Below are 27,088 nucleotides of genomic sequence, written 5' to 3' on the forward strand. Positions count from 1 at the left end.
GGGGACAGAGGTATGGGTACGCTGGGTGGGTGCTGTGGTAGTGTTTCCTGATGGGGAAGGCTCTGTGGTGGTGTGACTGTGCCTGGGTAACCAACGGTCCAGAGGTCCCTCATGGGCCAGGTTGGTCATCCAGATCCAGGCCACCAGAGTTGCTGTCATCACTGTGGGCCTCTTCTGTTAGGGGACTGGATAGTGCTGGCACCTCTTTGTCACTGACATTGGCTGGGGTACCTGTGGGGATGTAAATTCAGTGTTATTGTTTCTGTGTGTGACATGTTGTGCATCAGTGGGTTGCCCTCTTTGGTTGTATTTGCTGGCAGCTTTCACTTGTGTAAGTTTGTATGTGGTAGGCTAGTTGATTCTCTCTAGTGTGCATGTTTTGGTGATAGGTCATCATGCAGGTCTGTGAGTGGTGTCCATGCATTGCTATTGCATACAGGTCTTGGCATAGGGATGAGTGATATGTGATATTGGGGTGTGTGGGAGATGGTGGAGTGATGGGAGTGAGGGTGAGGGTGGGGGTATGTGATGGGTAGGTGGGAGATAGTAGTAAAGTGTTGACTTACCAGAGTCCAGTCCACCTGTTACTCCGGTCAGGCCCGCAGGATGCATGATTGCCAAGACTTGCTCCTCCCATGTTGTTAGTTGTGGGGGAGGAGGTGGGGGTCCACCGCCAGTCCTCTGTACAGCGAGTTGGTGTCTTGCTGCAATGGAACGTATCTTACCCCGTAGGTCGTTCCACCTCTTCCTGATGTCATCCCTGGTTCTTGGATGCTGTCCCATGGCATTGACCCTGTCCACGATTCTCTGCCATAGCTCCATCTTCCTAGCTGATATCTGCTGAACCTGTGCTCCAAATAGCTGTGGCTCTACCCTGCTGATTTTCTCCACCATGGCCCTTAGCTCCTCCTCTGAGAATCGGGGGTGTCTTTGTGGTGCCATGGGTGTTGTGTCAGTTGTGTGGGTGAGGGTGTGTAGGGTGATGTGTTGTGGTGTGTGATGTGGGGTGCATAGGTGGTATATAGGTGATGGTGGTGTGTGGCTCTAGTCTTGTCTGTGGTCGTGGTGTCTGTCTCGTGCCAATGGTTTGTAGTCGTAAAGGGTTGTGGGTAATGTGGTTGTATGTTTTATAGTGGTGTGGGTGTGTGGGTGTGGTGTGTGTATGGGTGTCAGGTGTGTGTTGTTTGAATTGTCCAATGTGGTGTTGTTTTGTATGTGTGTGTGTATTTTGAACACGGCGGTTTGTACCGCCAATGGTTTACCGCCATTGAATGTCTGCCTTGGTGATTCGTGGGTCACAATGTGATGGGCGTACTTCTGTTGGCGTAATGGTGTGGGTGCTGATGTCATGATGAGGTCCTTAGTGTTGAAAAATTCATATCTTCAGTTCCTTACATTGGATTTTTTGTTGTTTTGGTATCATTCTAAAGATAAAAATATTTCTTATTTTTATAAATTGGTGCTGGATTTTTATTGTGTGTTGTGTCTTACTTATTTAATGTATTGGTGTTTTTAACTGCCCTACTAACCTGTCTTCTAAGTTAAGCCTGTCTAATCGTTGCCAGCTACCAAGTGTTGAGCAAGGGATTAATTTATTGAGACCTTGACTGGACCTTATATTGTGACTGTGGCCTTATTACTAGTGGTGGGAATCTACCATCCTCTACTTATAAACTGCCTTCCAACACAGGCCAACTGTGATGGAGTGCAGGCCGGATACAGGAACCAGATACAGGGACCAAGTTCGGCTCCCTGAAAAAGAGTACTTCAAATCCTGGTTCTGGAGCATTACCAGATCTTGCATTGCGCAGCTGCAGGTCTGAGGAGCTGCGAGGCTGCAATGTGAAGTCCTGCATTGTCATAAAGGATGCTGTCCATGACAGGTTTGCGATGTGGAGTTCTGTGTTGACGATGCATCGCACACATGCAGTTCTGAAGAAGCTGCAGGGCTGCAATGAGGAGTCCTGTGTCCTCATTGAGGATGCTGTTGATGAGGAGCTTGCAATGCAAAGGGGCTGTGATGAGGATCATGGTGCAGTGGAGATTCTGAGTAGGCTGTGTGCTGCAATGTGAAGTCTGGCTTTGGAGCTGCAATATGCTGCAGCAGGTCTGATGCGGCTGCAAGGAAATGGGGTGAGCTTACAGGACCACAGCTGGGCTGGCAGAGCACCTTCAGGCCCATTTCCAAGAGTCAAGGACTGCGATGAAATCACTTGGGGGGGAACTCACAGCAGACAAAATCCAGGTGCTTTGATCAAGGTGGTTGGACCCCTTTCTGCCACTGATACTCCAAGTATGAAGTCAGTCAACCAGCCCTTCTAGTCACTCTGGTGGTTCTGAGTTCAAGATGCGGGTTCAGTCCTTCAACCTAGGCAGCATGGCAGCGGGGTGACAGAGTAGCAGTCCTTCTTGCAGATTAGCACATCGGTCTTTATGAGTCTTCCACAGGCCTGGAGGTGTACTGAAGAGTTGGGTGTGAGGTCTATTATGGATGCATGCTGCCCATTTTGAAGTAGGAGAAGGTTCTGGACGGATGTGTGGCATTTCCTACCTCCCTCAACAGGCTAGTATCAAACCCTTTGTGGGTGTGTTCAGGAAGAGCCTTTCTGATGTGCAAGTGTGGTAGGTGACAGCTCTTCCCCCTCATCAAGTCAGAGATGGCCCATCCTGCCAACACCTATGCTCCTTTGCCTCACTTGAAGCAATACACAAAGACCAACTCCCAGCTGCACCTAGTCATGTGATCCAGGAAAAAAGATGCAAGTACCAAATGGTTAGGCCAAGAAGATTCCAACTTTCTAAAAGTGTAATTTCCATACCTGTGACAAAAAATCTGACTTTATCATTAAAGAGGGTTTTAAAGTACAGCTCCTTAGACACCAAATTCGACATTCCTTCTTGCTCCCCATAGAAAGTTTTCACTTATTGAATGCAATTTAGCAACCCAATTATATCATAAGTACCTTTCAAATTCTTTAATCACAAGTGTATAACTCACATACCTTTTCATTGCCTCAACCGAGGTCTGCTAAAATATGTAGAGGTCCATTTCAATTTGATTTATGGGGTCTTCTGAAAACTTCTGGTATTAATGCAATCGGTCTCTTTGTCACCACTAAATTAAACTGTATTAATCCTGTGCACCTTAAAATGTGTACAATATAAAGGAGCACTGTGGAGTCTCAATGTTGGAGAACTAGTTCAGCGCCAGATAGTTTTTATCACATCGCTGTCTCCTTTTTATTCTCTTCCTCTGTCATTGCTGCTCTTTCACGCTCTCTACCAAGGCTATACTTTGGTGGAAGGTTTCAAAGCAACCCCCTTTTAATAACACAGAGCTGGGGCTGAGTCAGAAAAAGGAGAGAATGGTAGAAAGAAAATCGTGAGGAAGGATTAGTGTTAACACACTGTGCAAGAACAGGTTTTCTGCCCAACTGAAACAATTACAAGCAGTTGAACAAATGAACTTCGAATACCAAAAATCTCTGGCACAGCATTCATAAGAGAACCAATAGGAATAGCCGAGAGCAAATGGAGAACTGAACTGCGGAGTTCCAAGATACTTCCTGATACTCGGTGTGCTAGTGGACATGTTACCCTGTTGATTATGTGCATTCCGTAAATCTCAAGACTTGAAAATTAGATGTTATTGTCGCAGCAACAAGAAGGGCCCACACATGTAAATGTCCCAGTTACTTACCATTGATCTTCATTACCATTAGTCCCAATCATCCTTACTATAGTCATTATGTGTGAGTCACTACATCTCACGACAACAAAAATGTCCAGGAAAATGACATACTTGATGGACTGCCCATCCCTACTGTTCGCCTTTAAAGGACATGTCATTCCCAGCATTTTCCTGACATACCCAAGCCTGACAAAAAAAATAAAAAAAGAGGTGGACAAGTCAGAATGATGGTAGGGGAACAAGTAGGATTAAAGATTACAGCTCAGTATCAGAACATAAGGCCAGATGTATAAAGCATTTTTGAGGTTGCAAATGGTCCAATTTGGTCGCAAATGGCCCGATTCACAAAATCGGGTTGTTTGTGACCATAAAAATGCTTTTTTAAATGTACAAACACCAGATCATGAACCAATTCTGGTTGAGTATTTCAAAGGGGCTTGTTTAGGGTGTCCCTTCCAAATACAGGCCCATATTTATACTTTTTTAGCGCCGCAATTGCGTCAATTTTTGACACAAATGCGGAGCAAACTTACAAAATACAACTATATTTTGTAAGTTTGCGCCACATTTGTGTCAAAAAGTGGCGCAAATGCGGTGCTAAAAAAGTATAAATATGGGCCACAGAATCTCATTGGTGTGTATAATCGTTTTGTGAACAAATTCTTGTTGCAAAATAGTGATACTTTTTCACCAGTTCAAGATTGGTGCTAATCCATTTGCAAATGAGAAGCGGTTCCATGGGACCCCTTTCTCCTTTTAGAATTTTATACAATTTTTTTTAAGAGCAGGCAGCTGTCCTAGGGACCACTCACTGCCTACTATTAAAGAATGAAACTTTAACGTTTCATATTCTTTTTTTAAATGCAACCCATTTTCCTTTAAGGAAAACGGGCTGCATTAAAAAAAAAGTTTGCTTTAATAAAAAGGAATCACAGACATGGTAGTTTGCTGACCAAAGCAGGCCATCATCACTGTGATGGCGGCGATTCTTAGTGGGTTGCAAATTGTGACCTACCTAATTAACATTCACAAGTTATAAAGATTTGCGACCCAATAGGAATCACTATTTTAAAAGTAAAAGTTTCATACATTAGAAATCTCCTCCCTGGTCCCTGTAATTACTTGTGAAAAATACCAAAGTAAGACTGGGCTTTGGCTTTAATCAAGAAAATATACAAAACAGATGATACCACTGCAACACCCAGTTATATAATGACAATTCTTTGATCATTATAACAACATAGAATGCCATATTCCCACACAAAGGTTATTTTCATCAATGTCAATGCCTTCCCGACCAGAAATGCTGTACAGATGTATAAGACGGTGCTCAGGTAGGTGCTCTGCGGGACTCTGCTAATGGAACACCTCTAACCTCTGCCCAAGAGGCTGCCAATTATCACTAGACCTTTCTAAGTCCATCTGAAAGAGGAATGCCAAATCTATCACAGATCAAATCAATCTACTAATTGTTAATTATATGGCTTTCTTTCCTTGCAATCCAGCCCTAAACATAACAAAGTATTCAGACTTTCTGAATGAGTAAATGAACAAATAACTGAATGAATGGGGACACATTCCATAAATGCATCATGGTGCTGACCAGAGAAAGGGAGAGAAACTTGGTTGCCTAGAAAGGAGCTAGGAATTCCTCTCACACTTAAATGAATAAAAAGGACTTACATTTTTCCAGCAGGTCAGGTGGTCAGAAATGGCTTTAAGCAAGAGCTGAAGGGCCATGATGGGGACTGTCTTGCCTCCCAAACGGACATGCCTATAGTGTGCAAATATTGCTAGAACTAAGTGACCTCAGCTCAAATTACGCACAGGGGTATGTCTCATGAATTTCCAGTGCTACTGTCCGATGAAGCTCTAAGTGCAAAAGCATAATGCTCAGATTCTTTGTTTAGTTACAGGCATTGACCTAGTCAAGCCTTACTTTAAAATAGGCCAGCAGGCCAATATGTTTGGGGATTGACTTTCAGTTTGTTCCTGCACAATGTGTGTTATATAAAACAGGATGGCATAATTGAGTTTACTGGGTGTTCCTAGGGCATTCCCTTGCCTACCTAAAAACTCAATTTTTTTAAACCATGTTAATGGTGAAGGAAAACCCATGATGTTTAGCTAGAACCCGGTGTTCCAAGCAGAGTCAGGACCAACAACCATCACCTTCATATTGGCTGCATTCAATTGTAACAGGCTGCTGTCCATGGAACTCTAAATGGGTGGCATACAGGATGATTAAGACTTATGGGGCTCACTGTCAGACTGCTCTAGCCCACTGGTTCCCAACCTGTAGTCTGCGGACCCTTGTGGGTCCGTTAGGCCTCCTGAGAGGGTCCGTGACTGCCTAGAAAATTAAATATTATTTACAGATTAATAAAGTGTGTATAAATAGAGTGGCTAAATGTACAATTGAACATTTTAAAACATACTATACATGTTAAGGAATTTGAAATTGAAGGCTAAAATTAAATTAGTGTCCACAGATTGATTTGTGGGAGCAGTTCAGGTGCGTCAAACAGAATATTGTATGGATGATATGTGTCTTCAACTTAATTTAGATAAGCTTCAACCTTCCTATTAATTTTTTTAAAATGTATTTATATTTGTTTGCAAATTGAATAAAATGTGTTATTGCTTGTGAACGTGTTTGATGAATGCTTGTTTTTTTGTGTAGTGATTTGTGTTTCAAATCATCAACAATGTTTAGGCTGGAATCTCAGACTTCCAATAATGAGTCAGTGGGTGGGGGTCCCCCGGATTCCAATAATGATTCATTGAGGGTCCCCGGGTTTCAAGAATGATAAAGTGGGGATCCACAGAAGTCAAAAGGTTGGGAACCACTGGTCTAGCCTTAATAAGAACTGTGGAGGGTCATTCAGACCTTGGCGGACGGCGGAGGCCGTCCGCCAAGGTACCGCCGACAAATGACCGCACCGCGGTCAAAAGACCGCGGCGGGCATTCAAACATTTCCGCTGGGCCGGCGGGCGCTCTCCAAAAGAGCGCCCGCCGGCCCAGCGGAAATGCCCCTGCAACGTGGACGCCGGCTCAGAATTGAGCCGGCGTAGTTGCAGGGGTGCGACGGGTGCAGTTGCACCCGTCGCGTATTTCAGTGTCTGCAACGCAGACACTGAAATACTTTGTGGGGCCCTCTTACGGGGGCACCTGCAGTGCCCATGCCATTGGCATGGGCACTGCAGGGGCCCCCAGGGGCCCCGCGGCACCCCCTACCGCCATCCTGTTCATGGCGGGTTTCCCGCCATGAACAGGATGGCGGTAGGGGGTGTCTGAATCCCCATGGCGGCGGAGCGCGCTCCGCCGCCATGGAGGATTCAATGGGGCAGCGGTAAACCGGCGGGAGACCGCCGGTTTACCCTTTCTGACCGCGGCTGAACCGCCGCGGTCAGAATGCCCTTGGGAGCACCGCCAGCCTGTTGGCGGTGCTCCCGTGGTCGGTGACCCTGGCGGTCACCGGCCGCCAGGGTCAGAATGACCCCCTGTGTGTCATTGACCATTCGAAATGGAGCCTATCACACAAGAACGGATGGTGTTGATGATGAGGGGATATAGATGTTGAAGAAGACTGGAGACAGGAGGAACTTCTGGAACTCCACAAATCACCAGAGTTGTTTCTGATCTCAAAGAAGGAAGCATGGGGGACTGGCTATGGCCAGTCAAGAAGAATCTATCCAGAAGATGCAAAGGTTCTTCCTCAGGACAGGACGAAGAGGGAATAAAAAGTGGTAAAAATATGGATCTGGTTTAAGAATCACCTTATTCTCAAAAATAGATTCGAAGGGGAACCCACATAATAAAACTGTCAATTCCTCTGCTCTTCATGCTGAAGTCACTGCTACTAATAAGGGAAACTTTATTGTAAAAAAAATAAATCACAGGCTTAAATGGATGTTTCTGTAAAGCCTGTAGAACCTAAGGATAATCATATGGAGGAGTTAAAGTCTTAGAGGCAGGCGAGCCTAAGAGAGAGACTTTACTTCTCGAATCCCACCTGCATCACTTTTGAGAACGGCTTCCTTATATCAAGCACAGGACGTCAATGTGGAAATTGTAAGAGGTTTGTGAATAGCTTATTGTAAGTTGAGGGAAACACCTTGCTTTGGAACACTTCATTTTCAACTTCCAATCCAAAGGAGACTGGATGGGACAAAGAGTAGTGTGATCCAAAGGAAGGTGCCATGGCTGAAAACTCGTTAAGGACTGTAACTGGAACCAATGTTTCCAAAAGGCTAAAGGAAACCACCACAATCACCGCCATTCTCTGTTCCCTGTTTCATTCCAACAACCTTAGAATTAATAAAAAGGAGGAAAGCCATACAATAGCTTCTCACACCGGTTATGTGACATTATATCAACCACAGAAATATTGAACTCCATGAAATGATAGTATACAAAAAGATTGTCTTCCTATACTTAAACAAAAAAACACAAATATTGACTACTATATTGCTTACTAAATATCTAAAATACAATAATATCAAAACAAAAATATAGTAACACAGGTTTAGGTAGGAAATCCACTATTTCTCTAGTATGCCCACAAAATGTATTTCGGTAATTTTTTAATCCGAATATCTATCAATTAGTAAACTTAAAGAAAAGGAACGTTTTGCAAATGTTGCATTTTAGTAAACTTTTTTTTCCACCCACCTCTCTTTGCAAGCATTTATGTTTGAAAGAATGTTGGTGCAAGAAGGAGGATGGCTTCTATCCATAGAGTACAAGCCTGCACTCCACTTCGTCCTTCTACTGTTCTTTGTCTTCCTGGGCTATTTCAAGGCAGTACACAAGGCTTCCCATCAGAGACGCCAGCTAAAAGGATTACCTAAATACACCTACGTTTGTACAGTTTCACCCTCTTTCATTTTGGGGAGAAGACCCTGTAAAAATCACCTTTGAGGAGGGAAAATATGCCCCAGACAGATTTGGTGGATGGTTTGCACTTGGAGAATGCACTGACTGTGATTGGTAGGCCAGATGCCTAAATATGAATCTATAAATCAAAGTTTCCCTCTTTTTGGGACATAGACCAGAGTGGACACTGCCAAAGTTGTGTTTTTTCTAGACCGTGGACCTGAATGCTGCACATTACTTCGTGGCTAGGAACAAGCCTTAAGGCCCATGTGGAAGTGCTGCTTGTCTGCTCTACGACTGCTTCGAACCTTGCATGTGCAGAAGGTCCCAGAACAATGAACGCAGAGATACTCTCCACCCCTTACCAAGGAGGTAAAGCAGGGGCAGTCAAAGAGTATCTCTACAAATGAAGGTGAGATGAGTGGTGAGCGCACCGTCTTCCTGTACCACCATTCATTCCTTATTTTAAAATGTTCTTTTTTGATCCTGAAGCTGCAGAGTTACAGCAACTGGCTGGTTTGCCAGTTAGCTGGATCATGAGGGTCCTGTTTAGCCTGTGATAATCCTTTTGTATAGTCTGCAAATCTCAAACAAGTAGTGCCCATACTATGTTTTTTACATACAATGCTTAATTCTACCAATGGCTTGTAATTGCAATCGTTGTGGGATTTTTAGCTTCCTTTCTGGATTTTTCAGATGTAAAGGAGCTTAGATGAGATAAATACTTTTTTGTCACGTCATTAAGAACATAATAATAGAAACAATCAACCTAAATTGATACTTAATAAATAAATCATTCAAATACACGATATAAGCATTTATGCAAGATTTAACGAGTGTGTCAGACAAAGGTCATCACGCGAAGAAACACATTACTACTTGAATTCTACTGAAATTATTTCCTATATCTAAAGGAAAAGATGTACATGACGATCCGCATTTCAGTAAAGTAGGCAAGCTTTTACATATATATTTATGAAATCACACATGAGCCCCAAATCAGACTGATACAAAAAAAAAACTTTTAGTATGACTCCTCGGTGATAAGCAAATCAAACGTTGTTGTCTCATTATAATCATATATTTCCCATATTAACCTTACTATTTATCGTGAAATTGGTAAATTTCACAAAACAGCCCACCGTTATTGGCTTATTGCCATTCAAAGCAATGGTGCAAACATCACAGCAGTCGTGAATTTCCATTTTCAGAAATAAAGGACAGAGACATCTTCTCTTAGGGTCTAGAAGTGCCGAACAGATGCAGATCAAATGTACTAAACACTCAAACCCCGGTAATAAAATTGACACTTCATCTGATGACCTTCATTAGCAGCCCAAGATACTAGCGTGAATTTCAATCTCAAAAATATATCCCTGTCCAGAAGGGGAAGAAGAAAGGTTGGGTACACTGATAGTGGCCAAAAATAGTCTAACTAATCTATTTGGCATTTAGGCAGGAGTTAAAGGCTGTGAAGCAGGTAATCTGTGAGGGCGATCTGTCAAGAGATTTAATTGAGACTTAAATTAGAAAAGTGTATTCCTGAAATGCCACCGAGTTTTCACTTGAAGTTTATCCAAAGATTCAATCAAAAAGGACCACCATAAAGCGTTGAAAACCCTTCTTGCCAAGTACCAAGTTTCAAGGAGACTTCTTTAGCCATACGTAGAGGAAGGAAAAGAGTCAAAAATGCCTTCTCTGAACTAAAGATCTCACTGAGAAAATTCTGGCTGCTGTTCAAATGGCTGTCATAAAAGAGAGACCTCTGGCCCAGGGAAAGAGCACTGTTGTTGTGTCCCCTATACCAGTGGATATTACAAAAGCCAGCGTTCCAAATGCAAAAGCATTGCCTCCACGCTGTATCCAATAGGCAATGTCTCTGATGGCCACTGATGTTAATTATGTTTTTGATCCAAAACTTCAGACACAGGAGTTCCTTCAATATGAAATTGAATACCCAAAACTTACAAACATTTTACCTATTGATCAATACCAAATGATAATATACACTGATTTTTAGCGCAACCAGCAGTGGGCACAAAACAGCAATATTTCGCCGCTTGCACGGCTGTGAGCAGATTCATGAGAGATACCAAGTTCTACGCCCCAAACATACACACAGACTTTAGGTGACTGCACTGCACAATTGGCAGAGCTTAAGGCTCTATTATTGGCACTGGAACATATGGATCATGACCTTCTTACACTAATTGCGTGTAACTCGTACTGTTGTGTCCAGTCCTTCAAGTAATACCTGCATTGCTGGTACCAGAATGGAACACCATCAAACACAGAATTCTATGGGGGAAGGTAAAAGATCTACAAGAGAAACTACCGAATACACGCAAGGTACATACAATGGGCTATCAACGTATAGCACTGCATATTGCAGGAAACACCTTGGCTGATGAGGCAGCCAAGTCAGCAATTGCTACGGCTTCTGTTGCTGTGATTACTCATTCTAGGATGTGGCTGGAAAATGAAACACTGGCTGCTGTGAAAATTGCAGAAGATGGCAAGCCCCTGCCAAAGGTATATCCCGCCAAATATCGCTACCATCTAATTGCCCAAAATTTTGCATCGGCAACCATACTGGGGAGGGTGATCATGTGATGCCCAACCAAGGCCCAAGATTAGATCTAATAAAGGCAGTGCATGAGGGGGTTCCCTTACTCATGCAGGTTTGGTGGCTACAATTGCGTTGTTGCAAAAATGATATTAGTGGCCACGTCTATAAGAAACATGCAAAACAGTATGTCCCTTGTTGTGACATCTGTCAACAAATAATAGATTCCACCGTCAAATGCCCACTGCAGACGCCCCTCCTAATTTCCAACAAACCATTGCAATGTGTTTACCTGGACCATTGTGGCCCACTACCACCTGATGGTACATACAAATACATTGTAGTTGCTGTTGACTCTTGCTCCAAATTTCTATGGACGTGGCCATAACGATTGGCTGACGCTTGAACTGTTATTAAAGATTTACATGTCTTCATTGGGACATCTGCAGTTGCAGCTTTCCATCTGGACCAAGGCCCTGTCTTTGCCTCTCGGGCATTCAGGGACACCATGGCGACAAGGGAGGTCCAACTGTATTTCTTGTCTCCATATCATCCCAAGGGAAATGCTGTTGTGGAGCAGCAAAACCAAGACTTAAAGCAATCCTTAATAGCTAGAGTGTTAGGTTCAGGTTGTAGCTGGCTTCACCTCCTATATGGAGTTCAGAGAGCACTTAATAATCTTCCCAGAAAGTCCTTGGGAGGGCGCACCACACTCAGCTGTTGAACTGGTGGATAAGGTTTTGAAGCCTCATCTGTCCTTACATAAGGTCTGCTGAGACATGTCCTTAGTGAAAATTTCATCTATACTAATTTCTGATGGGATTGTTTGGGAGAAGGTATAATTTGATATATGCAGACCAATGGAAATTATTCATATTCCATATGTATTCAAAGTTTCTATAAACGATGCAATAACACCTGCAGTGGTTTCTGATGATTGGGAAGTGAAAAGTGTTGATTCTGTGGTTTCCAAGCTTGAATATTATACTGTGTTTGAAGGTGAAGATGTTTACCAAACAACTGCAAAATATGGAGGAATGTTCTGTTACCATCATTACAGACATCACTTTATACATAAAGCTAGCACCCTGAGACATGTTTATAATTACACACAATGGGATCATTGTCCAGCTCCACCAGTGGGGAGTTCCAAGACTTAAATGACAAAGTTTTCATATTTTTCTGGGCATGACATCACAAATGCTGAGTCTTATTATTTTAAATTGTCCCCTAAGAAATTGCAATATGTTTTGTTAACACACACAAAAGTAATTTATTCTGATTCCTTTGTTTCCTGGTTGGCTACTGAAGGCTATGAGTTTTGGTTGAAGTGGATTGACTTAAACAGTATATGAGGAACTAGAAATTGGTAAATACAGGGAATGGAAGGGAAGCTTAGTTCAGAGCATGTCTGATTCCATTGCAAAATATATTTCTAAATAAAACGGTATAACAAATGAGCTGTTTAGGCTTACCAACAATTAATGAATTGAAAATTCCCAGTATCCCATCACCAGCTAAGTTTGACAAATGGCAAAAAATTGTAAATGTCACTGAAAAACAGTTTGATGGGTGGGTCCAAAACAGGACATTTAACTCAACACATTCAGGTCTAAATGGGTGGTTATTGTGGTCTAGGGACACAAGTAGTTGTCATGTGTGTTTTGTGAACTCCACAGGGGGTTCTAGAGCGAGTTTACCTGACACATGTTACATATCATCACACTACTCTGATATTGTCCCCACACATAGCGTGGGTAATCTATGACAACTATAGTTGAAAAATTCCACAGTAACCAATGTCAAAAGAATGCCTTAGCCTCCTGTCAGCCAATAGAGACTTACAAGAATTCTTATTAGGTCCAAGAAAACCACATACTGAGTGCTTCTTGTATGTGATGCACAATTACATTTGGAAACTGTCACAGAAAGAAGCGGATGCCAAGTTGAGCAGATTGATCAGGAAAAAATGCAGAAAGCTTTACTCATTGTAGATAATGGAATAAACACCCTGTCCAACTACATATACACACTTATTAACATTGTTTCATCTGCAATCACAATCATACAGAATTATATGTCATTTGTACAGTATAGTCAGCTCAGGTCTATTATGCAGTTAGGTTGGATATTACTAGCCCAGAAGAGTGGTCACGTGCCCTGACAGCATGTCAACACCAAAACAAATTTGCTGCCTTTAATTTGACCAGACAGCAACAAATAATGGCTAAGAAAGAAGCAACATATATTTTATTGAATATAGAAAAGTTAGAAAAGTGCCATTTACTAAAGCAGAAATACCATCTGCAGTCTGGTTAATACACAGGGTTATTCATCTGCCATTTCAGCACTTCATTTGAAAAACTATCAAATAGTTACAGCCATGAGGTGTGGGAGCTGCCCTTCATGTACAGATGTTTCAATGTCATAAGAGGTGTTTATTAGAGGTAGCAAACGCAAGACTTCAGTGAGCCATTCAATGACTTGTAAACCGCTGTCCTTGCACAGAACATGTAATGCTTCAGCTGCAAATTTAGCCTGTTATCTAAAGAGTGTCCCCTGTCCCTTTGATTCGTCTGGCCTTCTAGGTGCTCTCGAATGGGAGTTACGTGATGCTGAATAAAATAAGCTGCTGTGGTATGTGAGCCATAATTGCCTACATTGTTTCAGTCTCCCAAATTGTTACATGTGGTGGAAATGTCCTTTTTCTCCCCACGCAAGAGATAAAAGTAGCTGAATTTTGGCCTAACATTGTTACTTCAAATGTAAATTTTGACAAGCTGAGCAGACTAAAGACACTTTTGTTTAAAAAACACACGGCACTCACATCTGCTCGTGAGACCTATGCTCTCCAAGTGGCAAGATCATCTGTAGAGATACAGTCACTGTTAAATACAAAGTTTCCAAGACATTTTGGTGTACACATAGGTCACATTTTCAGCGAGTCTGACAGCACTAGGATTTTACACCTCTTTAAGGCTGCTGGTTCTAGCTTTGTCTGCACTTTCTCCTCTATATTTGTCATTATACCTTCAGCCATACGCTCCATTTTTGCAAGTATTTTTTGAGGATTATTGATTACTTTGGCATTAATTGGGGGCATTTTTACGCTGCTATTCTTTCTTTGCAATGGCTGCCCCGTCTCAACAAGGAGGACTGATTGCTCTTCCATTAGCCCAACTGTGCCGTGAACACATAATATAGTATTTCTGAGCACAACTCCTGTAAGAACTGGAGTACCATGGGTCTTTGTCATTCAGACAGGTTCTAAGTTGCATGCAGTCCATCCTTCAGTGTTTGTGGGGCCCATTTGAACATGCACCAGAAGTGTGTCTTGCAATGCAGCGCATACCTTCTTTGGATGCTGATCTGTTGGTGTTCTCGATGAGGGTCCATTACCAGACATGCACATTGAGACTGCAATAGCTACAGGAAGCCTGCTATGAGCAGCCATTTGTGGATTAAGTGGCTCTTGGTGCTACAACACCTAGCACTGCATGTGATGCTGCCGCCTTGGTCGGAAATGTGGCTGGCGCAACAGACCATGAGTGCTCCCCCTTTTTCCTGATGAACAAATTGATACTTTTACTATCGGCCGAAGTGGGGTCTTTCCTGGATTCAATGATTCTTGTTAACATTGGTGATTTTCTAAAAGACCATGACAATTGTTGGTGTGCAGAAGTTCGGCCAACAGGCTTGCGGTGAATACCACCAAATTATGACCATGGCGGAAAGAGCTCAGACACATAGCCACTTTACCACACCGACCGCAAGGGCAGAAACAACAGGCACCATGGCGGTAGACAGCCAGGCGGAAGTCAATGTTCCGCCCACCATATTAAGGCACATCAATCTGCCACCTTTTCTGGGGCAGTACCAAGGATATGAAAAGCGTGGTGGAAACACTGCACAGAAGGGAAATGACTCACCTGTGGAGACTCAGGGAAGAACCACGTCGCCATGGAGCCTGAACTGCAGATATTCCCAATGCTGTTCTACGTCCTGCTCGACCATGAACACCAACGACGGTGAAGACGACCACAGTGAGTACAGCGGCCTAGCACACAGAGGAGAGGGGAGGAAAAAGAGAGTGACACGCACACGCACAACACCCACCCCACACACACACACACCACACACACAAGCAGATGCAGTAATAAAACATATACACCCCGTACCCCTCAGGATAAATGCAAGGACAACACGAATGGATAAAAGTGAGTGTAATAGGATAAATAAAGTAGTAATACGTGCATCCAATCTAAAAGTATATTCATATTTACAAATCAAGGGACACTGCCCAGTCCTCAATGTTCGTGGGCCACAGGGCCACATCACAGAGTCCAAGGCCCCACTTGACTCCTGCAACAACACGGAGAGAACACTGCTGGGGCATCATTTGAAAATAGACAGGCACCTCAGGGGGATGGGGAACAGGGGGGCACCTCAGCCGGCAGATGGAACAACACCACTGGTCCTGGAGGGGCCAACATGCCCTGTGCTTGGTCCTAGGGAGTGCAAGGCCACAGTCTATCAAGTGGGTGACTTGCCCACATGCTCTGGAGGGGGCAACATGCCCTGTGCTTGGTCCTGGAGAGTGCAAGGCCACAGTTTCTCGAGTGTGTGACTTGCCCACATGCTCTGGAGGGGGAGACATACCTTGTGCTTGGTCTTGGGGAGTGCAAGGCCACAGTCTCTCAAGTGGGTGGCTTGCCCACTGGCTCTAGAGGGGGCAACATGCCCTGTGTGCTGTCCTGGGGAGTGGAAGGCCACAGTCTCTCCAGTGGATGGCTTCTCCACTGGTTATGGAGGGGGCATTGTGCCCTGTGATCTTCATCCTGGGGAGGATGGGGTTAGTGGATGGCATCTCCACTGGTTCTGGAGGAGGCATAATGCCCTGTAATCTACATCCTGGGGAGGATGGGGTGAGTGGATGGCTTCTCCACTGGTTCTGGAATGGGCATCATGCCCTGTGATCTTCATCCTGGGGAAGATGGGGTGAGTGGATGGCTTCTCCACTGGTTCTGGAGGGGGCATCATACCCTGTGATGCAGGTCTTGGGGAGTGGAAGGTCACAGTCTCTCAGCTGGGTGTCAATCCCACAGGATTTGCAGGGGCAGCCCACTCAACAGTCCATGGACGCAGGACTGCACACTGTCTGCCTGTGGTGACGGCTACTCAGTGATGGTGATGGTGATGTTGCTGTTGGTGGTGGGTGGAAGCTTCTGCCCATCCCCTGCAGCCTCAGATGGCTGCCCACTGGTGCTGCTGCTGCTGGTGGTGGTTATGGGGCGAAGCTCTTGCCCATCCCCTGTAGCCTTGGATGGCTGCCCACAGGTGCTGCTGCTGCTGCTGCTGGTGGTGGTTGTGGGGGAAGCTCCTGCCCATCCCCTGCAGCCTTGGACGGCTGCCCACTGGTGGTGGTGGTAGTGCTGCTGCTGCTGGTTGTGGGGGGATGCTCCTGCCCATCCCCTGCAGCCTCGGATGGCTGCACCACCATGGTTGGTGGTGGGGGCTCTGAATGAGTCCCAGCACCAGGCCCCTTGTCCTTTCTGCCTGCGGGTGCAGGCTCCTTGCCCTTCCTGGCAGGAGCTGGTGATGGCTCCTTGCTCCTCTTGGCAGCAGCTGGGGATGGCTCCTTGCACCTCTTGGCAGCAGCTGGGGATGGCTCCTTGCTCCTCTTGGCAGCAGCTGGGGGTGGCACCTAGACCTTCCTGGCAGCACTTGGGGCAGGCACTCTTTCCGTGTGGCTGCCTGGTGCCTGGGATCCCTTCCCGCTATGAGTTGCTGGGGACACTACTGGGCCCGTGGACTTGGTGGCTGAGGTGCTTGCCTAGGTTTTACACACCCTGGCCAGACATGAAGGACGGGGGGATGGAGGGGTAAGGAAGAGGTCAATGGTGGAGAGGAAAAGCTGCGTGGGGACATTGGGGCGGGAAGAGGGAGAAGGTCTGGGAGTGGAGAAAGAGGGAGTGGTTGTAGGAGGTGTCTGTCTGTTGTGTTTGGGTGCAGGTGCACGGGCTGGATGCTGTTGTGAGGTGGATGGCTGTTGGGTGTCTGAGTGCTTGTGTTTGTGTACTTTGGGAGGAAGGGGCACATACACAGTGGGAGAGGACACAGGGGATGTTTGCATGGCTGTTGGGGTGGCGATTGCCAGTGAGGTGGGTATTCTGATAGATGAGCTGGTGATGGAGGTAGTGGATGAGGATGAAGTACATGCAGGTGTGAGTGTCAACACAACTGGGAGGGAAGTGAAGGAGGAGGAGGAGGGGGCCACATTGGAGGCAGTGGATGTTGGTATGTCTGCATCTGTATGGTGCTTGTGTGAATGCCTGTGGGATGATCTGTAGTGCCTGTGTATGCCTGTGCCACTCTTGTGTGTTGTCTTGTGTGCATGCTCGTCTGCCTGTGTGTTTGGGATAGGTTGGGTTTGAGGGGAATGGGCTTGGGTAGAGGATGTTGGAGGAGGGGTGGAAAAAGGGACAATGGCTGCCATCAGAGAGGAGACCAGAGCTTGGATTGATATCCGTCGGGCCACCAAGCCAGTGTGAATACCCTCCAGAAATGCATTTGTCTGTTGCTTTTGGGCTTCCAGCCCCTGGATGTTTTCAGAATGGTTGACTTCCCAACAGAGATGGATCGCAGGAGGTCAATAACCTACTCACTCAGGGCAGCAGGGCTAACTGGGGCAGGGCCTGAGGTGCTTGGGGCGAAGGAGATGCCCACACTCCTGGTTGAATGGGTGCAGGCAACTCAATGAGGGGCTGCTGGGAAGGCAGTGCTGGTTCAGGGGTGGTGGCTGTACCTGTAGCTGGGGTGGGACAGAGGTGTCCGCCACCACCAGGGAGCTTCCATCGGCTGAGGTATCCATGTCCGAACTGTCCCCTTCAGCCTCTGCCGTTGTGCTCCCCTCGCCCTCTGTCCCACTGGTGCCCTCAGTGTTGGTGGACTCTGCCTCCTGGGTCCTGTGGGATGCAGCTCCCTCTGTCGCTGGTGCCTCTGCTCCTCCGCCAGATGATGCTAATGCACATAAGGACAGGATGACAAAACAAAACGGGGGGAAGAGACAAAGGGTACGCTTGGTCAATGGCTGCACCCACACCACCGTTGGCGTACACAGCACCCTCACACACATAGGAAACAGCCCTACACACTATGCATTATTACACTGACAGTAATAATGCTAGTCACCAGGGCATGGGGAGGGACACATACCACACACTGCAGCATACCTGGGACCCACACACCTCTGCCCAGCAGTGGATGCTTACTATCTAGGTTGGAGAAATATCACATCAGAACCCTCCCCAACATGGGACCTACACTGCAATGTCAGCCCTGGCCTAGGGGCACCCACAGGCACACTTTCCCCACCTGGATACCACCCCACTAGGCATAAGTAGTAATGATGGGCACTGTACTCACCCCCTAGTTGCTGCTGTGATGACCCCAAATGCCCATCCAGCTCTGGATAGGCCACTGCCAGTACGCGGGCCATCAGGGGGTTCAGGGTGCGACAGGCACCCCTTCCTCGTTGGGAGGCCATCCCCAGCTGGGCCTCCGCTGTCTTCCACGCCGAGCATCTCAGGTCCTTCCACCGTTTCCGACAGTGGGTGCTCCGCCTGCCGTAGACCCACAGGGTCCGCAAGTCCTTGGCGATGGCACACCTTCTTTTGATGGGCGCTGACCTGCAGAGGAAATATACACCGGAAAGGTATTATTTAGACTGTCCTGTCTGTTACACTCATGGTCCACCATAGCCATCCCATTCCCTTACACACAGACATGGCTGAGCATACATGCTGCACACTGCCCAGGGCCCATCCACCAACCCCCCATACACAAGGCCTTCACACACAACACTCAATGCATTCATGCCCCATGCATCGTGCTCACAGTGTACTCACCTGTTGGTCTGTAGACCCATACAGCAGTCTGTACTGGGGTAGGACCCCATCCACTAGTCTCTCCAACTCTGCTGAGGTGAAGGCAGGGGCCCTTTCCCCAGTTGCACGGCCATGGTAGGTTCCAGACGCAGGTCACAGCAGCCCATGCAGTGTAGGTCCTCTCCTGTTGAAAGTCAGGTAGCAAGTGAGTGAACAGATAGAAAATGGCGGTGATGTCTGCAGCGGTGCATACCGCCAGCGTGCATCACCATTGGCCACTGTACCCCATAGGGCCCAATAATAACCAAAGAGGAGCTGCACGGCGGTTCCTGACCGCTTCCCGCAACGACGCACAACGTCAGCGGAATTACCTCACTTCCACCTATTCCTCCATACAGGAGAGGCAGATGCCATTTCAGGGGGGGAGGGGTAGACCATGGATCCTAACTGCGTCACAGATAACAATTGCACATTCAAGACATATGCCACTAATACATTAAAAAAATCACATCATGCATTGAACTGTAGTAGCTACAATGTACAGATTATGACCGGCTCATCACTCTTCTGCCCCATAGATTGCAACCTTATGCTGATGAATAGGAGATGGAGACATCCCCCCGTGTACAGACCCCTGGTGGACTTGGCAAAAATGGAGGACAGGCACATTATCCTCACCTACATACTTGACAGGGCCACAATCACGGAGCTGTGTGCCCAATTGGAGCCTGACCTGATATCTGCTATCTGTCACCCCACTGGGATCCCCCCTTTTGTGCAAGTGCTATCAGTGCTACATTTTTCGGCAACTGGTTCTTTCCCAGTGACAGTGGCCTTGGCAGCAGGAATGTCACAGCCAATGTTCTCAATAGCGACCAGAGTGTTGTATGCCCTGATTAAACATATGTGCAGCCACATTGTTTTCCCCCAATTGGAGGATTTGGCCACAGTGAAGGCTTACTTCTATATCCCCAACATAATTGGGGCGATTGATGGAACACATATTGCATTCCCCCTCCCCCCTGGCAAAATGAACAGGTCTTCAGAAATCAAAAACGTTTTTACTCGATGAATGTGCAGATGATGTGCTTGGCGGACCAGTACATCTCCAATGTCAATGCTAAGTATCCAGGCTCAGTGAATGATGCTTTTATCCTGAGGAATAGCAGACTCCCAGATGTGATGGTCCAACTACAGAGGAACAGGGTGTAGCTAATAGGTGAGCCATGGTTCCTACCCAGTGTATGTTGGTGTATGGGTATGGTGTGGGACATGTGGCATAGTGTGTGGCTAACAGTTGTCCCTCAATATTTGCAGGTGACTCTGGTTACCCCAACCCCTCATGGCTACTGACCCCTGCAAGGAATGCCAGGACAGGGGCAGAGGAACCTTACGATCAGGCACATGGGCGACCAAGAAGGATAATAGATCGTACCTTCGGCCTTCTGAAGGCCAGGTTTTGGTGCCTCCATATAACTGGGGGATCCCTGTGCTACTCACCCAAGAAGGTCTGCCAGATAATCTTAGCATGCTGCATGTTGCACAACCTTGCCTTGAGACACCATGGGCCTGGAGGAGGAGGCTGGAGATGGCTGGGTGGCAGCTGTGGACCCTGTGGACAGTGAAGATGAGGAGGGAGGCAGAGGATGAGGATAAGGACAACAGAACTGCAGTAATTAGATAATACTTCCAATAACTTACAGGTAAGACAGTGTAACTTCACATTTCATTGATAGTTTTGTGTTTGACATTGTCACTGGCAGACTGTGAATTTCCACTTTTATGCCCACTCACTGTACCCTTTGGCAACTCTTTTTGCAGATATTGGTGCCCCAATTTTGCTCCTGGTGTGTTCACTGCAGCCAACTACAGGTCTTTCCTATGTATACATTACTGTATAGTTGAACTGCAATGTTTAAACCTTATTAAATAAATACATACTTAAATCATTTGGCATACTCGATACTTGTATTTGTTCAAAGTGTGTTTAATGCAGTACTCTGAAGAAAAGTGGGAAGTGCAATGGGCTGGGTTGATGATGGAGGAAAGTCCAGGGTAGTGTTCAGTCTATTGTTAGCACCGGTGCATTGTCCAAGGAGGCATAGGAAAGGGAGCAATGGTAGTTCAAGGTGGACAGGGTGACAGAGTGGGACATAAGGATGACAATCAGGAGAGTCTTATTTCTTGGCGGGGGTCTTGGCAATAGTCTTTGGCTTCAGCCTGGATCACAGGGAACATTTGCAGGGTGGTTGTCCTTCTGCAGGGGAGGGGTACTGGTGGCCTGTTGGTCCTGTGGAGGGCCTCCTGTCCACTAGCAGCAGCGGAGGTGGAGGGTTGTTCAGTAGTCTGGCTAGTGGCAGGGGCCCGCTGGTGTGACACTGCCTCCCTCATAATGTTGGCCATGTCTGCCAGCACCCCTGCAATAGAGACCAGGGTGGTGGTAATGGCCTTCAAGTCTTCCCTGATCACCTGGTACTGTCCCTCCTGCAGCCGCCTGTTCTCCTGCACGTTGTCCAGGATCTGGCCCAGCGTATCCTGGGAATGTTGGTATGCAGTGTTATTATTTCTGTGTGTGACATATTTTGCACTGGTGGGTTGCCCTCTATGGTTGTTATTGCCCTGGCAGCTTTTCCATGTGTGAGTTGTTATGTGGTGGGTTGCAATTCACTGAATTCTACTAAGCCATGCAGAGAAACACAGGGAGGCTTTGTGTGGACCAGTAAATCCCACTAAAGGCTTACAATGCCTCATGTTACCTTGCGTGACACAAAGGTAATGCAAGCTCTTTGTAAATCTCGGCCTGAGTTGGACTGCATGTTCCTACCCAAGAAGTTGTGTTATGCAAATGAACAACATTTAGAACACAATACCTATATCAGAAGATATTCTGACAATCCTATGCTAGTACATTACTGGTGCCCAACAATACATCAGGCAGGTGGAGGCCTGGTGGGCCCCATCGCAGTCCAGATGATGCCTGGTGGGCCTCCACACCATACTGCAAATTACACTGTTTGTAAAGAATAAGCCTTCGTAAGGACTTTTTAAACATGCCTCATGCTTTCTATTGATGTGCAAGAATGACTACTCTTGTGAATAGTCTCATGTCAACTCAGTTTTTCTGGATTGAGGGACATGTCAAGGATGACCCCATTCACTTAAGCTGCATCTTTTTTGTTTGTGTATATATTGAGGTCAACAATATTTACCTACAAAATGTTCCAAACACTACGGTGCCTACCACTACATTACAGGGTAAGTATAGATATGCTATTCTTAACTCCACTTCCACCTACACTAGACTTGTCAGGCAATGTAGTGCTTAGATTGATTTAGAAGTTGCAATATTTTTGTCATGCAGAATATAGCATGCGATACAAGAACTCTATCATTACTGTTAACTCCTGCACATAACCCTAAGGTCAGTCTGGGATTTTCAAGGTATTCCAAGTTGAAATTGCACCACCTCACTTGTATCATTCCGCAAGAAAGAAGCTGGCTACTTTCTCCTTCTAAGTCTAACTGCTGAGGCAAAAAAACGGTCTCCCATTATCCTCTTTACAGCTTTCTTACCATGAATTAATTGCAACCCTGCCTCAAGGCCTAGTCATGAGTATCAATAGTCTTGCATTCTTTGCTTGGGATTTCCTCTGTCATACTATGCTTAGTAAATCTCAGACTTCTTCCCTGTGGTACATTTCTCCAATCCTAAGGGAGCTTTTTTCATGCTTTTGTACAAAGTTTACAAGCGCCTCAAATGTGAAAGATTGGTTGCATTTCAAATCCATAAGCCCTTTGGGGCCTAATTCCCTACCTGTAATAGAGAGAGTCTGTATTGTTAAATACAGTTTGGCATCGTCCACATCTCCAACAGAGGCTGAAGTCCTGCTTTCTAATTTGTTTCTCCTTCTCAAGACATTTTAGTCATCATGTAGCTAAACACTATGAGTTTTTGTTTTTCTTGCACTGTACATCTTTGACTCAAAAACATTTATTCTGCTATAGTTAGCTTACTTTGGTCAATGTCTGGAAATTGTATTTCTAGCATATTACAATTTTTTCCTTCAGTCAATCCAAATAAGTATTGTTGAAGAAAATGAAAATGAAAGAAAGATACATTTATAGAGCGCATTAAAGCCAAGGGTATCTATATTGTGCTAAGGTATAGTGCAATAGCTTAGTGGCAATCTATGTTTCATGCAGATGCGAAGGTAGTATATAATTGGCTGGCTTTTCAAAATTAAAAGGCAGGCATATTTTTTTAAATACACTTTACCTGTGTTCTGGGTTAGGGCCTTAATTATAGGTAAGTACTAAGTTTTATTACAATTCCCTACCTATTATCACTTTATTAAACTGTTAATACATAGGGAAATGTATATTTTTCTATATCTGTTTCAAAATGTTTGCAGAGTACTGCACTAGGACTAAGGACATACTATTTTTTAAAGAAATGTACAATTTTTAAAAATTGTTTTTAAATAGTGCTGTAATTTCTTTGTATTTCCATGGTACTCCATACAACATTTTCTTTCTAAAGAATTAAATAAGTAAAAAATAAAAAAAATAAAAACATTGTGAAATGTAGTTTTTTATTAATCTATATTTTTACTAAATTTTCATTTAAGTACTGTGGTATCTCCTTGGAAGTACACCTTTACTCTGGGACATATTTTCTAAAGACAAGGAATAAATAGGAACTTTTTATAATTTTTCCATACTGATTACCACTGTAATTGGGAGGTCATGGGCAGGGGAACATTATAAATCCTAATACTTACAAATATCTGAGCCCCTAACTCAGAACACAGACTGTGTGGCCCCTCCTCCCCCTTTTCATCATTGGCTGGGCCCTGAGGGATGGCATCTCCAAGGCACAAAATTGACACAGGGGAGGGGGCCACATGGTCCCCTTCCCCTTCTAATAATTAACCATCCCGGCTTCCTTAAAATCATTGGGCAGGGCCCGAGGAATATGGTCTCCGGGGTCAAATTCGGCAAGGGGAGTGGGGCCAAGCAACTGGGTGTGGGAGTGTCTGTATGAGTGAGAGCCTGGCTGTGTGAGTGGCTATGTGAGGGAAAGAGCGGGGATCTGAGCTGTTGTATGAGTGAGATAGTGGCTGTATGAGTGGCTTTATGGATGAGTGACTGGGTGTGTGAGTGGCTGTATGGGGAGTGACGGGTTGTGTGTAGGAGGCTGGCTCTCTATATAGTGTATGAAAATGACGTGCAAGGTCCAAGCAACCCCACTTTGGTATCTAGAGGTAAAAAGCAGACGACCTAATGCTCTATTAGGGTTATTTGGGAGATGTGCTAAGCATTTGCTGTACACAAAGCATCAAATAAATGTGAACACACACACTCAGAAAAATAACTTGAGACAAATTTATAAATATACTTCCGATTTTTATAAAATGTTTAAGACCAAGATCATCAATATGTGGTATATACTTCTTTTGTTATGATTTTTTCAAAGTTTAGAAAACATATGCTTTTGGTGCGTAATTACGCACCATAGGAATGAATGGGAAAATCTTTAAAAATGCATATAAAATCAGGCAATGCTCTCACAAGTGTCATCTTACATTTTTAGGCAGAGGTCATTGAGATGTCCTGTGGGCCAGCCAGAGAAGTTCGGACGGTTCCCGGTTCAAGTGGCAGCAGCGGCTGAAAGTTTTGGAGCTGGTGCACAATGTGCAAGGGGACCACTTGGAAGCACATCGCACATGTGGACTTAAAGGTAAGTCTGGTAGGCCCCCTTGGAGGGTAGAGGTTGCATGGGGTTAGGGAGCCCTGGAGCACAGCTGGTTTGGTATTGCAGGGACTAAGGAGGCTGGGAGCATGCAGACAGGTCAGTCAAGAGTTGTACGTCAGGGAGTCCTTGGAGCCAGGAGCAGGTCACTTGGATGGTAGATTGCAGGTCAGCCGGGCCACTCTAGGGGGTTGTTCTTGGGTGTCCTGAACTCCCTAAACTGGTGCTTGCTTCAGGGTTTTTCAGCGTCCTGAGTGGATTTTTCTTCTTGGTGTCCAACATTGTGGGTCTAGTACCCTGGGCAATGGTACGTCTCAGGACCTGAAAGTTGCAGTGCCACAAGATAGATTTCACCCTTCAAGTCTGTTGTGTGGCTTTTGGTTGGGCTGCTGTACCTGGTTAATCAGTCAGTGGTCAGTCAGTGAACTAGACTTCACTGGTTCCTTGCTTGCATTTGGGAGGAGAGTGATACCTTCACTTTGAGGGAGGCTCTTGCCATTTTTCAGAAGGCTGGAGGTGCTCTGGGGTTTTGTAGAGTCCTTCAGGCTTCCAGGCAACACCTTAGTGGCAATTGTCAAGTCCTAGGAGGAGCAGGCAGGGTTTGGCACCTTTTTCACTGTGCAGTAAGACGTCTGTTCTCATACCCCAGGCTTTCTTTGTTCCTGGTGTTCTTGTGTCTGTTGAATCTGATCTGAGGTCTAGGGATGTTCACTAAATACTACATTTAGGCCCATATTTATACTTTTTTAGCGCCGCATTTGCGTCATTTTTGGATGCTGTATTTTGTAAGTTTGCGCCGATTTTGCGTAAAAAAATAATGCAAATGAAGCGCAAAAAAGTATAACTATGGGCCTTAGTGGGCATTAGGGTAGTACCTGTTAGTTGTACCTGTTAGTTGCCAATTGGCCATCTAGCTTAGGGTGGCCACATCCACTAAATGACCACTTATTGTTGGAAGGGGTCACATCCCTAACCCATATTGGCTATTTTCTTACCATTCAAGACGGAGGAAAATGAAATGGAGTGGTCACCTCGCCTACCACACCTGAGGGGTGGCGCAGGCTGAGGGGGCCATTCCTCCTAATCTGGCTAGGTTTTCCTACCCAAAGTGGGGGAAAAAACATTTGGTGGCCATCTAGTGCCAGCAGCAGAGGTCAGATTTCAAAGACAGTAAATCTCTTGAAGCTCACTGCTGGTGCAGCGTGACTGCCTGGGGGAGGAGGCGTAACACCTCCACTCAGGAAAGGCTTTGTGTTCTGGTTTCTAAGAGTAAAGGCTCTCATCCCAGGAGTCCAGACTTCTGTCTGGAGGTGGCAGGCTGACTAAAACCAGGCAGCAACCATACCAGGGCTGTTAGGTTTTGCAAGGGTCACCTATAAGGTACCCTCTGGGTACTGATTATAATAAATCCAACATGGCATCGGTGTGGGTATATTATTCTGAGTTGTTTGATACCAGTTTTCAGAGAGGCCATCATGTAGCTGTGGAACTCTTAATGACAAGTGTCCAGCACATGTGTTTGCTATGGCTCCCCTGTACACTTACTATGTCTTAAGGTTTTGCAAAGACACGGGACATATTTGCTCATGCACACATATACCCATACATGTATTATAGTGCACCCTGTCTTAGGGCTGTAAAGCCTGCCAGAGGGGTGACTTACCTACACTGCATGTAGTGTTAGTGGACATGGCACTCTTGGTGAGTGCCATGTCAAGTTTGCCACTTTTAAGGTACACCTTGTCATGCACTTGCAATGGCAGTCTGCATGAGGATGGTGTGGGGCCTCTCAGAGTGGCACAATTGGTGCTGCAGCTCTGGGGGGTCCTCTTCAGTACCTATGCCCTATGTACCATTGGCACCATTTACTAGGAACTTGCAAGGATGACTGAGGTACCCAACATAGTATAGTTTTGGGGAAGGAGTTCTGGCCTTGGAAACCTATTTAGCAGAGCGCACAACACTTACAGTTTGAAACCACCCCATTTCCAGACAAAAGTGGGGGGCTACCATGTCAAAAGGGGCTCTTTCTCTCAGTTACTAGATGTGATCAATTTGATTTTGTGGTCTTCTGTAGATAAGCGGTGAGAACTTTAATTAGAAAGCTTTTCCCGGTGTGAGCTTGACCACTGATAGTAGTAGTGGCCTAAGTGAAGAGAATCCACATTGCTTCTTTTCATGTAGAAATCAATGCTCTATTTTATCTTTTACTTGGACATACATTTGTTTCTGTCACTTATTTAGTTGTACTACTACCTGTTCAAAATCAACAATTTCCTCTCTTGCTTGCTGCATTGCAGTCCCACCTTATTCA

Source organism: Pleurodeles waltl, chromosome 8 (genome assembly GCF_031143425.1).
Source record: "Pleurodeles waltl isolate 20211129_DDA chromosome 8, aPleWal1.hap1.20221129, whole genome shotgun sequence".
Taxonomy (NCBI): domain Eukaryota; kingdom Metazoa; phylum Chordata; class Amphibia; order Caudata; family Salamandridae; genus Pleurodeles; species Pleurodeles waltl.